General features: G+C 45.2%; 1 long non-coding RNA gene across 1 annotated transcript; it reads right to left on the bottom strand.

Annotated features, from left to right (window-relative positions):
- Positions 1–2038: 2038 nt before the first annotated feature.
- On the bottom strand, positions 2039–14222 carry LOC146322106 (uncharacterized). The gene is made up of 3 exons (XR_014771425.1): positions 14065–14222; positions 8866–9144; positions 2039–4677 (listed from the first exon to the last, which is right to left on the bottom strand). It is a non-coding gene; the product is annotated as an uncharacterized LOC146322106 (long non-coding RNA).
- Positions 14223–14428: the final 206 nt, after the last annotated feature.

Raw genomic sequence — 14428 nt, forward strand, 5'->3', positions numbered from 1 at the left:
ACACACACACACACCTCTTAATTCATCATTTATATTTATTATAATTGGAGCGTTTCACAGGACGACGTACCCTTCAAAGCATCTGAAGCCATTTTGTCTTTGCTCACTGAACAGAATTGCCGGGCTGCACCACTGGGAGGCAGCTCACAAAGGTGGACAGATCTGGACGGACGCCCACTTTTTCTTGGCACTGACCACGCTCAGATCCAAAGACACACACACATCCTCTGTCCTAGCGACCGGTCGCAAACACGTTTCCCTCCAAAATCACACAGAATGGCCTACTAGGGGCGCATTCCTGCATACCAATGACGATTCTGAGGAACTTGTGAAAGGAGCAGCACCCGAGTTCCTAGACCTTGGACGTGCACCAAAACCCGCCATTTCCCACTTTGGACGCCCCCTGCCACCGGCCCTTGTGTACTTGTCCATCAAATCGTTGTGGGTGGAAGTGTGGCCTTTCCATTTTTTAATGATCTCAACCGATCCAAGTAACATTAATGTCACCGCGGCGCCATCTTGGAATCAGATCCCCCTCAGTCTCAGGATGGGACGTAGCGAACAGCCATTTTGTACTTTATGTCAAATGAAGCCACACCCTGACGCTATAAGAGCAGCTCCTCACACACAGGACTTCCTGTCCTTCAGGAGGCTCGACACATGAAGCATAAAGGAGGGTGGAGGTCTTCTTTTTTTTCTCAGAGACCTGACAAACCTTTGAGCGTGAGCAGCTATAAGTTAGACTGTGATCCAACATGGCTGCAAATGACAGCCTGGTTGTACGCCGTCACTCCAGCTTGCTCTAGTGTGCTTAACATTGACACTCAGTTCATTAAGGCCTATAGTGCTTGGCTAATGCAACTTGCCTCTTGGCAGCATGACAAAAACTGTGAATCAGATTATGAGGGCCATAACGCCGCCAAGAAACACTGAGGGCGAGGGGAGTTGTCACAGAGGAGCGGCGCCCGCTCTCTGGATGTTAACGCCTTGGACATAATGTAATTGCAGCCTGCCCTGGTTAATAAGGGCACTGTAATATTTGCATGGAGCTGCTGTTTATGTGTACCACGGCTCATTTCAACGCACAGCGCAGCTGTAAACAAGAGGAGAGCGGCTTGTAAAGCCTCTGCTGCTACGCACCGAGGATGCAGACACCCAAGGGGGTGCGTTGGAGCTGCGTTAAAAACCTCTTTCATTGAATTACACGAGACTTCATAAAAGAGGGGGAATGAATGAAAAGAGCTGCGTGATCAACCTGTACAGTAAAGGGTTACATTTCATTTGTTTTACAGTGGGATTACCTTCTTTTACATGACAATGCTAATGAATTGTGAGGGGCCCATATGTCCATGTTGGCGCATTTGCCATATGTGGTGTCAGACAGCAAGTCACGCAGGGGAAGTGTTCTGCACAGCACCGGCGATCACAATCCAGGATGAGAGTGTCGCTGTGTCTTTGTTTTACTCAAATCTGGAATAACAGCACGTTAACGGCATGCGTGCAGATGCACATTGGCTTATTAGTCATCTATACGACAACAATGAGGTCGGGATTTTCACCGGTTACCACTGAGAGCATCTTCGCACTGATTAATTTTACATTAAAGGAGGACACGGCTCTGCTGTCTAGCTTGATGCCAAACACTACAGAAAATAAACCCACATCCCTGATGGTGTTTTGAAATTTGTTTGATCTCAGGGGAATTGTGATAATCTTTTCATTTGGCTGTAACATTATGTTGGAACTGAATTGCAGTTGATTTCTCTGTAGACGTGACTGCTGCCACAAAAAGCAAAACATTTAAGGAAATCTGCCAGCTACTGGGTATATTTAGATTTTTTTTATTTTTTTTTGTCAGCTTCAATCTACATCCCGTCTCCCTCGACAGACGTTTACATTTATGTGTTTCACTGATACATCACTACTGATTTACAGAACAGTGATTGACTTCAGTGATTTGTACTTTTCCACTGGTCACTGAATGATCCTGCCACCTAATCACATGAGGATCAAATTGACAAATCATGCACAACAGCCATTTTTCCATTGTTTTCAATGTAAACCTTTATTACTATTCCAACACAGTTTTCCATACAAAGGCACATGTGGTGAACACTCAATCACAGCGATTAGATTGCATAACACAAACATTGCTGCTTATATAAAACAATAAGCTACACAAAGGCATAGCTGAATAGGTATGTCTGATCTGCATTTAAGGAAAAGAAGAGATTTAGTGCAAGCGATTTAATTATTTTAGACCACAATTCATGGTTTTCATGCCTCTGGACTGATATCAGACGAGTGACTCTTTTTTTTTTTTTTTTTTTTTTTTTTTTTTTGCTAAAGATTAAAAACATAATTTCAAGCTTATCCAGGCAGATAAGTAATTGTCTTGAGCACTGGGATGTGCATGATTATCAAAAGAATACATTTTCTAAATTAGGCCAAGATAGTCTCCCTTGAATCAATTGCAAAAGCACTGCATAGACATAGATTGTTTAAAGTAATATTTAAAAGATTTGCATAGATTATCAATCGTAATAAAAAATTTGCCACTTCCCGAAAATTAATATAGAATGAATTAGGCTGCGATAGTACTTGCTTTATTGCATTTGGGTGTGTGTGTGTGAGAGAGAGAGAGAGAGAGAGTGTGTGTGTGTGTGTGTGTGTGTGTGTGTGTGTGTGTGTGTGTGTGTGTGTGTGTTAATGTCAAGGACAGGAAATTAAGGCAGTGTTGGAAGCCAATGTATTTGTCATGTCTCACCCAAAGATGTATCATTACAGCCAAGCAGGTAACTGCTATGAACCAAACGGCTCAAAGCCTGCTGGGAAGGTTTTAATAGCGTGGCGTGTTCTGTATACACGCAGCCATGAGCCCCCCGTTCAGCCACTTCCTGCTGATCAAACACGCTCCTGCCATCGGGAATATTAAATGTGTGAGTCCACATTTACTGAGACTGTGGCTCGTGGCTGCACAGTCAAATCAAAGTCTGTTAAGGCTGCAAATATGAGATTCAATACAGATGAAACTGAGCTGTATTCTGTCATCCGTCACACACTCACACACACACACACACACACACACTGACTGTAATTTCTGTATCAGTATATTAACAACGGGAAGGTAGGCTCCTCAAAAAAACATTTCTCTTGATGTTGTCTGAAGGAATGTCTATAAACTGGTAGCCCAAAAAAAAGAATAAAATAAAAAATCCAGAGTAAGGATGAAAAAAGGCTCAGACCAACTAGCTTTCATGATGAAAAAAAAAGAACAACAAAAAAAAATGACAAAACAGTTGCATAGAGTATAAAGACGACAGCTCACTCCTTCGCCATTGTGTCAGCCGACACACGGAGCCGTCCAATCACAGTGCAGTATTATTCACTGCTGCCGTGGGTCTCACATTCACGTGTCTTCTGAGTCCTAGCAACTATAACGAAACAGAAATCGAACTAAACGTGGGCTACGCCTCATCATATATGACCTATGTGTTAGCTGAAGACACGTATATCGCTCCATGTCTACATGGGGTCGGGTATCGTTTGCATTATAACGATTCTGATTCCGATCCTGCTCATCAATTTCGGTTCTTAATGATTTTCAATTCTGATCCTTTTGAGGGGGCGGGCTGAAACAGGTCACATGTTTGTTTCACTTTAATTGGCAACTATTTTGTCATGCAAAAACATTTCATGGTTCTAGCTGCACAAATTGGAAGATTTGCTGCTTTTTCTTTTAATTGCTTGAATAATTTTATTTTTAATATTTTTGAGGTTTGTGCCAGAGCCATACTGACTGATTGTTTTGGGTTTTTTAAATTCAAATCATTCTATTTGTGTTTTTTTTATATATATATAAATTTGTCAATAATAATTTAAAAATAGCAGCGAAAGTTTAATGTTTTGCCCCCCTGATGTCATTTTAAATGAAGATTATCGGCCAATATATCAATATCAGAATTTTTTGCTCCTTAATAACGGTTTTAGCATTTGTACTGTTGGTTGGCATTGTGAAATGGGTGCCACCTCAGGCTCATTATGACGGCATTTCAATATATACAATATATCAATTAATGGAGAAAATAATAAGCAGATTAATCCTTTGCAGAGCAAATTCATTTTAATTTGAAACTAGAGAAATATGTATATGAACCGATAAGCAGAATTGAAATTAGAATTTCTTAATGATCCCTTTGGAATCGTAATTTTGGAACTGGTACTCAATACCCAACCCTGTGTCTCAGTAATATTGTTTATAGACAAATATATAAGAAAAATAATTACAAAATCGGGTCCTACACCCTCAAAAATATGAAAACAAGAGTCACATTTTTGGACCAGTTCGTCCACGCCTCAAGCCACTGGTCTTCTGTCTGAGTCTTGTTTCCCACAGTCACAGTCCACCATGATGTTTGATCTGCAGGGCTTTCAGTCCCGCTCGACTGTTGGGTCAGATAATGCATCACACAGCAGCGTCGATGAGGTACAAACAGCGCGGCGATGTTCCAAAGTCACAGCAGGAATCGCCACTGAGTCACGTGCAGACATCGGCAGCATCATCCTTGTTTAGTCCCGGCTGAAAGGCGACAAACGGCCTCTGAAGGAGGAGTCCCGCCATCCCTCCATTGTGCGCTCCGGCCTTTTTTGGATCCCCGCTGCACTGACACCATGCACCTGCAAAGAGAGAGATGGCATTAAGACACTGCTTCGATTCCTCCGAGTGAGTCCAAACACACGGTGAGGCCAATCATGTGAATGTCAAAACAATTATTTGAGACAGTGGACTGTGAATGCCAATTTAGGTGTATCAAAAGACAGCTTGTCCTTGTTTTTTATACATGAAATATAACAAGAGGTGGGAAGTAACGAAGACTTTGTTACTGTACGTTAGCACACAATATGTGAATTCTGCTGATAGGGGTCTCTCACATTAAAAATATAACAACAGATGTAATTTGATGATGTTGTGAAGCAGCGTGGGATCATGGGAGCTGCCACTTTTTAAACAACCAGCGTATCTGACCTGAGATTATGATCATGGACAAGGTAATATTAAAGTTGTAGTAACATGACATTAAGTCAACTTCCTTCAGACGTATCATGTGTTTTCCTGGAAACTATAACACTAGCAACAAGCTAGCAAAGGCTACCAGGAACCGCATTGTTGACTGATTTCTCTGCATTTGAGCACTAAAGCATTCTGGGGTTTGTGGTCCCTGCCCCAAAGTTTTAAAAACTTGGTTTCCTGACTTTGCGAAACTGAAAATAAAATAATAAGTAACACAGATGCCTGCAAATGACCTATAACTGACAATCATTAGCGGGAAAACATAATGGGACCACAGCATTCAGCCCAACCTAGTAGTACAATTTCAAATTGGATCACAATAACACAGAAAATAAATATTTTCTAATGTTTCAAAGGGTGTATTAATAAAGTGTGTATTAGGCTGTGTCCCTTTCCTTTAAAACTTAATGCAAGGGGAAAAAAAGGTCAAATGGCCAATGAAAAATGTGAGTCTCCTGAGAAAATTAAGAGGGTTTGCAAGTATGGACAAGAGAGAAAGACGCAACCGTAGAGAAAATGTAAGTTTCAGTTAGTTTTTTACAGAAACAGCGAGTAGAAATGTTTTTCAGAGGGCGACTTTTTACTTTGGTACAAGCAGAAGTACAGTTGATTTTAGTCAAATAAAAGTGAAAAATACAGTCTTTTTTACTGTGTACTTCTACTTGAGTAAAAGAATGTGTGTACTTTTGCCACTTCTGAAAATGACTTCAGGGGGCATTTCTCGTGTGTCCTAAATCTGGCCAAGGTAAGCAAAGCTCCATGTACCAGCTGAGGGGATTGGGGGGCTGAAGTTGAAAGGCCTTAACAGGAGCCTGGTACGCTACGAGCTGCTAATACAAAGAGGAAGCATGTGACACACCCTAAGCTAGGCTGAGTTGGACTTCAGAAGGCTATCAAACCCTTCTCTTTTTTTGTTACATTTTCAAGCAGCTCAGACAAGCAACTTAAAATATTACAGCGGGTCAGCGAGTGCAGAGTGAACCGATAATGCAGCCGTCCAGCTTAGTGGCAGAAATCAACAACCATCGTGCTAATTAGCATCGCCTGAGCTATTAGCAAGCATCACGTTAGACTTGGCATTTAGCATTAGGTGCACTCGGCTCAGGAAGAGGGAGGAGGGAGTGGCTGACGGCGGAGGGTGGTGGTATAAAAGGCAGTTTCGGGTATTGGTGTCGCTTTGAGTTATTGGCATCATGGTCTTGTTTTGTTGAGAGGACTACAGTGAATAAGCTTGTTAATGGTAAATTTACAGCCCCAGCATGTGGCCTAATAAAACCAGGGGATAGAGGGGATGATGAGAATGATTGCGATTTTGTGTGTGTGTTCATGAGTGTGTCTGTGTGTGTGTGTGTGTGTGTGACGGGGATGAGGAGGGGAGGGGGGGGTGTAGTTAGAGAAAGGGAGAGAGAAAAGTGGAAGGCGCCGGTAATTAAGAGTCTAAAAGAGTGTGAGAGAGGCGCACACCGCTCAAAGCAAACTTTGAGCCTGGATTCCTCACTTTTTATTTATGCACCCCGACTCGAACCCCCCATCCCTCTTCACTCTCTCCCTCGCTCTTTACTCGTCTCCCCCTGCTGAATGAATAGCTATCACAGTGCTACGGTGTCCCATCTAGCAACACCCCCCTCCTCCGTCCTCCAGCTCTTTCTCAACACTCCCCCCTCCAGCACGGCTCTGAATAGGGAGCCGAATTGAGCAAACAGTCAGGCTGTCAGCTCAATAGGAGGTCTGGCCATGAACTTGAAGTCCTTCCCAGGCCCCCAGCCTCACATTAGGGTGGGTGGGGTGGTGGTGGTGGTTGGGGAGACAAGGGGGAGGAGGGGATGGTGGTAATGGGGGGTTGCAGCCAGACTTTTGGGGGGCCCCTACGTGCCAGTGTTGGGGGGACCCCTGCCACAGAGGTTCCCAAGGCTGGTGCTCTCGCTGGAGCATTGGGGGCAGGGTGCCCCAGCTGCTTGCTAACCCTCCCCTCCCTCTGCAGCACTCAGTCTGGGCAGGAGGGGTGCTGATGATGGGGTTTGTGCAGACGGGACAGTGTCTGCTCCCCTGCCAAAGCTCCTCTAGACCCTCACACACACACACGCTCTCATGAAGGCACACACACACACACAGATCCAGACACAAGCTGCCGGCCGTGCCCACCCCCTCACCTCGACTAGCTCCCAGCCCTCCCAGGCTTCTCATCATCTCATTAGCCAACGCCAGCCACTCCACTGTCTACTGTTTGCATTGTTTTGGGCTCTGCATAATTTACACAGTAAATTGAGAACGGCCCCGGCCCCCTTTGCTCAATCTACCACCTGTTTATGGAGGCCTGGCCGTGATTAGTGCGCTTTGGGTTTGACACAGTTACCACAGCACTTCTCAGGAAAGCCAAGCGACGCCTCCGCTTTTAAAGGCTGCATCGTCAAAAATTTAAATACAGAAAAAGCTTGGTGTGACCTAATTTGAGAACTGGTATCACTGAAGATTTAGTCTGTGTAAATATTGGAAATCAGTGTGGAATTTTAAGGAGAAAGGTTTAAACACTTTTTTTTCAAACTTTAGCCATTTTCTAACTTTCTCTTACAAACTGGGAAAGTCACCTTGGACAGAGAGAGATGCTTTCCGGTGCTTAGCAACAGCCTCCTTTTCTTCCCTCACCTTGACCCAACAGGGGGTATCAGCAGTCTCTCTGCTAGCCCTACTGAGCGCCACCATACTGTAAGTTAGCATTAACGTTGTCTCTCTGACCTCCACACCACAGACACAAACAAAGAGAGGTCTCTCTGTTGCGAGGACAATGGCGTGCATTGTTTACCGGCTGCCTTACTTAATCAAGCCCAGCCGATGCTAATTGGTGTTTTGGTTTAAGCGGTTTTCAAAGTTGGGAGCTCCCTGGTTGGAATAATGCTGCGCTATAACGAGCTCGCTCAGGGAGAACAATACTCGACTTGTCTGAGCACCGACTGCCCTCCAACACTGGCCACTTGCACAAAGAGAGGCTTTCCAGCACTGAGACTGTGCCTATCAAGGTCCCGCTTTCTCACTTCTTCACCATCTCCTCTCTATTATTTCTTTCTGTCCATCTCTCTCCTGCTTTGTGTGGGTTTTGTTACATGCTGCAGTGTTCCTGTATGAGAATGTGAATGGTGCTCCATGGATATCATCACTTCCCTCTCGACAGATGTGCCCACCTTAACATTTCTTCTGACCTCATTTAAGGGGTTGAAGAAAAACAGAAGAGATTTTTTGGAGAATTAATAAAGTAAGACCTCTTACAGCAGACTGCAAACAACCATCATTCAAAAACTACTACACTGTTCAATGTATCGGATCAAAATATAGTACACAAATCTATGTGATCAACTATATGGAGTTCTGAATTGTGCCTCTGCGTTGTCCAGAAGGCACGGCTTTGCATCGTATCTCCAAAATGGCAGCCGCCGCCGCCATGTCGGGGCACGCATGTGAGGATGGCATGAGAATTCCCAAACGGGAAAGAAAACATGGCGCTACAGAGGACAGATGCCCACTGAAAGCCTCCTGAGAGAGGCATTGAGAGCCGAGTGATTTAATGTGAACACACATACAAAACACGCTCCGCCTACATCGACTCACCCTCCCCTCCACCCATCAGTGCATCTCGTGAATCGTGCAATTAACAAAAATATCCGAGGTGATTAAAACGGAGGCTGTAGCGCGCCGGAGAAGGGGAGCGAGGGCACGGGGAGGTGGAAGAGGAGAGGATGGAGGGTCGGGTGGCGCCGGTGGAAGGATGCAGCATGGCGGGCGCAGTGGGTTTGGTGTGTTACCTGCACTGGCTGGTCTTCCCACTTCCATTTCATGCCAGCGTTACTCTAAGATGGTGGCGCGGGCTGCGTCTCGCTGTACAGGAAAAAGGGGCAGTCTGCTGAGGATGGAGCGGAGGAGGAAGGGAGGAGGAGGAGGAGGAGGGAAGAGGCGATGCAGAGGAGGGCGAGGAGAGAGGGAGGGCAGAATCAACAGCAACCCCTCCTCCTCCTTCTTCTCTGTTTTTCAGTCTCCTTTTGCCAGCTTTCCTTCAGTGGCGTGGTGGTGGTGGTGGTGGTAGCCTGCACAGAAAACGGGGAAAATCAGAGGGCAAGAGGGAAAATTTTTAAGAACGTGGTTTATCCATCAAAACACACATGTACAGTTCACGGAAGCATATGAACGCAAGCCATGCACACACACGAATGCATGTATACACACACGCATGCACACACACACACCTTTTCATGTCTGTTCTCATGGTACAGTCTGCCCCTGAGCATGCAAATGACTTTCATTATGCAAATGCATGCAAATCAGATCCAACCATCTGAGAATCAAGGGTGGGAAAGAAAAAAAAACTCGACACAGAGATTGAATGAAAGAATGAAAGAGAAAAAGGGACAAGAGAAAAATCCTTTTGAGTGGCAGGAGGCGGTAAGTTAGGTAAATGCTCTGTGGAAAACAACAGTAGCCCAATTGGACAAACACGATTACCTTCTTTTATTGTGTCTACGACTTAATTTTTTGAAATTTAATTTGCTGCATCCTTGTCATTTTACAGGACACCAGGTTTTTTTTATTTATTTGATGGTGCTGCCGTTTGTAGCTCTGAATGTAAACAGTACGTTGCTTAAATTCAAGGACACTGATGATGCTCCACATTCCTGTCACCCCGTACTTTGGATCTGACAGCTGCAGTTAAGCATTAGTGGAAATAATGCACCATTTCCAGCATTCAGTAGAATTGTAAACAGCTGTTCAGCACTGTTGACATTCAGTTAAGCTAGCTTGAATTTGATGTGGCTCTGGTAAATCCTACTGTAGTGTTATTGAGCATTTCTTTTTGCCTTAACAGCTGACTCAAAGCCTGTGCTGCTCTCCATTCAAACAGCCTGACTGCAGCCATTCTTATTATAGGATGCTCTGTATTTGTATGTGCATCAGTGCAAAAGAATAAGCAGCACTAGCTTAAAGCAAGTCATTAGGTGGCTAAATGCTAGTAGCACTAACACAGACCGACCACTGTGGATATCAGATGAAAGGGACTATTTTTAATTGTTTGAAATCAGCGTCTGTCTTCAGCAAAATCCTTCCCTCAATTACCCACACCTGCCCGTGCAAACCTGCGAGTCTAAAACCAAAGCAGCACAATGTAGCCAGCTTGCTAAGTTCAATATTCAGCAGGTGGAGTCTATATCTCTCAGGTTTGGCTGCATAGTTCGTGAACCCTTCTATTCAAAGAAATCAACAAAGAAAGCTGACTAATCGGTGAACAGAGCACGCTGTCTGATTTTGCTAATACTCTGAGCCCAGCAGAAAGGATCCTCCATTAGCCGGCAGAGGAGGGAGCCAGCTTTTGTCTCTGGGTGTCAGTAGGGGAAGGCTACGTCTGAAATTGGAATAAGGTGGTAAAAACAGGGGTGACTTGGAGTGTGAGAGAGTTGGGGTGGGTAAGCAGGGAGGGGAAGGACTACAGGGGTGGGGTACTGCTGAATGGTGGCAAACCTCTCCTAATTGGCACTTGACATTTTTTTGCCATTGGCACTGGAGTGGGCCAGCTTTCAAGCCCTCTCTGGGTCCTTGTTGGAAAAGTGCCTTATGCAAATATGGCGAATGGGCTCTATTGTGAAGCCTCTGATATTAACAGCTCACGCAACAATGAAATTGTGTGCTTACTCTGGACTCGTAGGTGTGTGAGAGAGAGCTAGACAATGGCAGCGGGAGCAGCTTCAGTCTGAACAGACTCTCCATCGGATGCTTTGCCAAGTCATTTCACCAGAATGGGCTTTTTCTGAGGACCGAGGCTCTCGGTAAAAGCTTTATTAACGACTGAAACAAACAAATGCATGCACTGTTTTGCTCTGGCTCTGAGAGTGTCTCTGTTTATACTGCTGCTGAATGGCTCGATTTATTGTGGTTGAAAATACTGAAGGTGTGGATAGAAAAGGCTTCACTCATTCTCTTTGAAAGATATTTCCCCTCTTAAAACATCACTGTCTCAGTTCTAAATGTGAAAATGTATTCATGCTTCAGTGCTGTGCCGCACTCCCTCTGATATTTCTTTCTTCCTCTGTGTGCCCGCATTGTTTACCCTTAACTCGCTCCCTTGGGTGAGCACAGCTCGAGATCTAAAGATATCTGCAGAATCCCTTTGGAGAAAACTTGGCAAATCAGTGAAGAAATGTTGCAAAACTGAGCTGCATTTTCAAACGGTGGAAAAATGATAAGAGGCCAGCGCTAGACAGCTAGGCCAAACACACTCTCGACTAGAACTTCTAAGTTGACAAGGTCTGAAGCGTTCTTGTCGTCTGAGAACACAAATCTCCAAACAGCTCAAAACCAACAGGGAGGCAAACAGAGCAATGGGTCAGACAACGGCAGTCGCCCCCCGTGTGGTCCGAGCACAGTCAAAGTACACCTGTTACTGCTAAGTTGCCAAACTTAATCTCCTTTGTCTGGGGAGGCCCATTGACTTTTGCAACTGCCTAAGATACATTCATTTCTCTGTGAGCGTATGGGGGTGGAGGGAATGCCGATGTTGTAGAAAATAACAGGGTCTGGCCTTCTGCTCCAGCCCAACAGCGAAGCCATTTTCCAAACCCTGTTGGTGTGTTCCGTCAAGAGAAAGAGAGGCAGGGAAAAGGGGGCAAGAATCACTGGGTCTTATTCAGAAAACTGTCTGGCTGCTCGGACCCGGCAGGGGTGAAAGGGAGGCAAAGGGGCGCATTGTCCCTCAGTGACAAGTGGACTAGCTCTATTGACTGTAAAGTCTACTGGTGGGGGGGCAAGTAGGACCCGACCACAATGGCTGTTTTTCTATTTGACACTTGGAGTCTAAATCTGCTTGCCTAGTGCACGAAAGCTAAGACAAACCCACCACCCTCCTCCTCCTATTCTTCTTTCCCCTCCCCTCATGCCTTCTTTCCTTCTATACCCTTTCTCCTCGCGCTCGCTTTCTATTTCAGATATAGCCATGGGACACAGAAAAGAGTGAGAGCAAAGGCCCTAAGGTGATTTTTAGGAACTCTCCCATCTCTGTGCCATTTTCAGGCAGGCAGAAGCTAAGACAGTCTCTACTCCGGGGTCCCCAGTGTGAAGTGTTAGTGATATAACTGTGCCACACACAGAGCCAGCACAAAGCATTTGCACCATGACATGCGTCTCCCAGGGCACTGCTTAGGGTATAAACACAATCTGTCCAAGACTTCAGTTCCCATTTAGCCCCAGCACTGTAACTGACACAAAAAGGAAGCAAAAGGAGACAACTTCTCCTCACACTCCTCAAAATCTGCCCATTTTGCACCTGTTAAATGTTCAAATTCATAAATGCAAAATACACCTGCAGCAATACAAGCGCATGGATATTAGTGAAACACAATCATCCATCTATAATTTAACAGATTTCAAACATGCCACGCTCATAAGTCTGCCCACACTTTGACAGTGGCGGTAGCAGCTCAATAGAGAGGGAACCAGGTACTACTTTGCCATCCAAGAAGGTGACATCCCCGGCTGTCACTTCCTGTCAAGGCCCTCGTTCCTCTCTTTTGCTAGCTGAGCCCAGAGCTCAAATGTCACACTCAGCACCTGCAATGCAGCAGGCAGGCAGGCAGGCAGGCAGGCACAACTGCAGGGCTTGAAGAGATTGACATTGCGAGGTGAGGTTGCCACACAAGCTTTTAGGAATATCACTTTGGCCCTGCACGACTGTTTAGAATTTGTACCATGTCAAGCTGAATATATCTGAACTCAGGGGCAGTGTTTAAGCTGAGCCATGTTGAGACAGCAAACCGCTATGTGGAATATGTTTTACGATTGGAGTTCAGTGCTAGCCTTGTAGCTCCAAAGCCATGAGACCTTGGGAACAATCCTCAGTGGCCTGTCTCAGCAGGAGTGACCCTCTAGCTTTGATGGGCAGAAAAGAAATCACACCTACAATCAGCCATCAGAGGCCTTGAGGTTGAAGATCTGATTGACCAATTACTCCTCACCATGAGCCTGGGCAAAGAACCTTCAGGCTGAGATTGTTCTCCTTCTCTCGCTCATGGATCTCGTCACTGGGGGCACTTTCTGCTTGATTGCCCCTGGACCACTCCCCCCTCGGAGCCTTGTGCGCACACAGCAGCAGCATTCAGCAAGATCCCATCAGGCCTTTCCACATGGTAGCACCTCATGCAATGGAGGCTTTGCCACGGCCCATTCACAACCAAGCCAACTGTCACGTCAAATCAAACAACGGCCAGGACCCCAAATCAAACATCTTTTCATGCAAAAGGGAGAAAGGAGTAGGTGGGAAGGAGAAAAAAAAATCAACAACGGCTAACTTAACAAAATTGGCCTCAAACAAATTCTTGTCTGTTCGCTTAGGTGCCGGCGGGGAGTTGGGAGCCCGGATTAACTCGGAGGGAGCATTCTTAACTCACACAATCCCATCCAAGTCAGAACATATGTATAATTCATAGCACCGTATGCAGCTCCTATGATATAAAGGGCCCACATTCTTTTCATATTGCATGTTCTCTTGATGCCAAAGATGCAAGCTCCAAAGCTGGAGCCAACTGAATAGAGCATTGACCGAACTGGCTAGCACACTGATTAGCCAACAGCGACTTGTTAAACGACTTGTCAAAGTCCACCAGCTTTGGTGAATCAGTGCGGGTCTTTTCCAGCAAGCCCGTCACTCCCGGCCATGTGATACTATGGCTAAGCCCCTGCATGCAGCCCCACACACAAGGATCATGGGGCTTATTAGATTAAAAGTGATCCTGTTGCACCAACCGTACTGCTATGGATCACTGCCACTGGCTGCAGGGAGCTGTAGGGAATATGTACGGCAATGTCCCATTTATTTCTACATGCCTGCCAATGGTATTCTGTATTTCTCAATGTTGATGGATCAGAACAGAAAATATTGACAGAACCTAGTAGTAAAGTTGGGTTTATCTAAAGGCCCTTTTCTCACATACATGCACTCACACACACGTAACCGTGCACCCTACCTTTTGATGCATGTCCACTCCCATCTCCTTTTAAATGTCGTCCATTTTCTTCTGTCTTGTTGCAGTTCTTGTGGCAGAGTTTGTGTCTTTTCGGAGGGAAGCGCATTTGGGGTCTTGATGCCTTTTCAGGAGCGTAATGGGATTCTTGTTACTTTCGGTTATCTAGCTTTATGAAGAATGTACATCACTCATACAGCTAGATAACCAAAGATAACAACCAACCCCTAAGGCTACCCATCCTCTCAAGTCGCAGGCGAAGTAACATGGGCCAAGTTCTGACCTATAAGCAGAGGAGAAAGTTATTGATAAAAACATTATTATATATCCACATCTCTTTGATTTTACATGATTGAAATGATTACAG

This window comes from Lutjanus erythropterus, chromosome 9, assembly GCF_056507025.1.
Source record: "Lutjanus erythropterus isolate fLutEry1 chromosome 9, fLutEry1.hap2, whole genome shotgun sequence".
Taxonomy (NCBI): domain Eukaryota; kingdom Metazoa; phylum Chordata; class Actinopteri; order Lutjaniformes; family Lutjanidae; genus Lutjanus; species Lutjanus erythropterus.